The sequence below is a fragment of the Pteropus vampyrus genome, unplaced genomic scaffold (assembly GCF_000151845.1).
Source record: "Pteropus vampyrus isolate Shadow unplaced genomic scaffold, Pvam_2.0 Scaffold19910, whole genome shotgun sequence".
Taxonomy (NCBI): Eukaryota; Metazoa; Chordata; class Mammalia; order Chiroptera; family Pteropodidae; genus Pteropus; species Pteropus vampyrus.
In genome coordinates this window covers 748-1,602 of record NW_011908691.1, presented here as the reverse complement: position 1 = coordinate 1,602, position 855 = coordinate 748, and the positions used below count along the sequence as shown (strand labels likewise).

Genomic DNA, 855 nt, shown 5'->3' with positions numbered 1-855 from the left:
ACACTCAAGGGATGGTAGAACGAGAGCATAGAAGGAATGTAGGCCCCAGACAACTTGGTGAAAGAGACTATCAAAAACACTTGGTAAGAAAAAAACTAACTATTGTGTTTTAGGCCTCTGTTATTTTTAAAATAAATTTATTTATTTAAATTAGTATTAAGTATACATTGGTTAGACATTTATATTGTTCATAAAATGATTCCCCCAATTGCTCCCTCCCTTCCCTTACCCTCCACTTAGCCATCATATTAATGCTAACTGCATTCCCTATGCCGTGCTCCCCATCCCTGTGCCCAACTATCAATTACTAATTTGTACTCCTTTAATCCTTCATCCCTTTCTCCCAGCCCCCCAAACCCCCTCCACTCTGTCCATAACCAAATTATCCACTATATTTGTGAGTCTAATTTTTGTTTTTGTTGTTGTTGTTGTTGTTGTTGTTGTTGTTGTTGTTTAAATGCCTACAGCACCTGGTATTCCTAAGTGGTCTCCCATCCAAGTACTAACCAGGCCCGACCCTGCTTAGCTTCCAAGATCAGACGAGATCAGGCACGTTCAGGGTGGCCGTAGACGTGAGTCTGTTTTTGATTAGTTTGTTCTTTTTGTTCCTTAGATTCTGCATATAAGTGAAATCATATGGTATTTATCTTTCTCTGTCTGACTTATTTCATTCAGCATAAGAATCTCTAGGTCCATCCATGTCATTGCAAATGGTAGGATTTCATTTTTTTAATGGCTGAATAATATCCCATTGTATATATGAATCATAATTTCTTTATCCAATCGTCTGTTGATGGGCATTCAGGTTGCTTCCATATGTTGGCTATTGTAAATTGTGCTGCCATGAATATTGGA

At 38.0% G+C, this 855-nt stretch overlaps 1 pseudogene; it reads right to left on the bottom strand.

Moving 5' to 3' along the window:
• Nucleotides 1-458: 458 nt before the first annotated feature.
• LOC111735228 lies at nucleotides 459-572 on the bottom strand (annotated as a pseudogene).
• Between the last annotated feature and the right edge of the window lie 283 nt (nucleotides 573-855).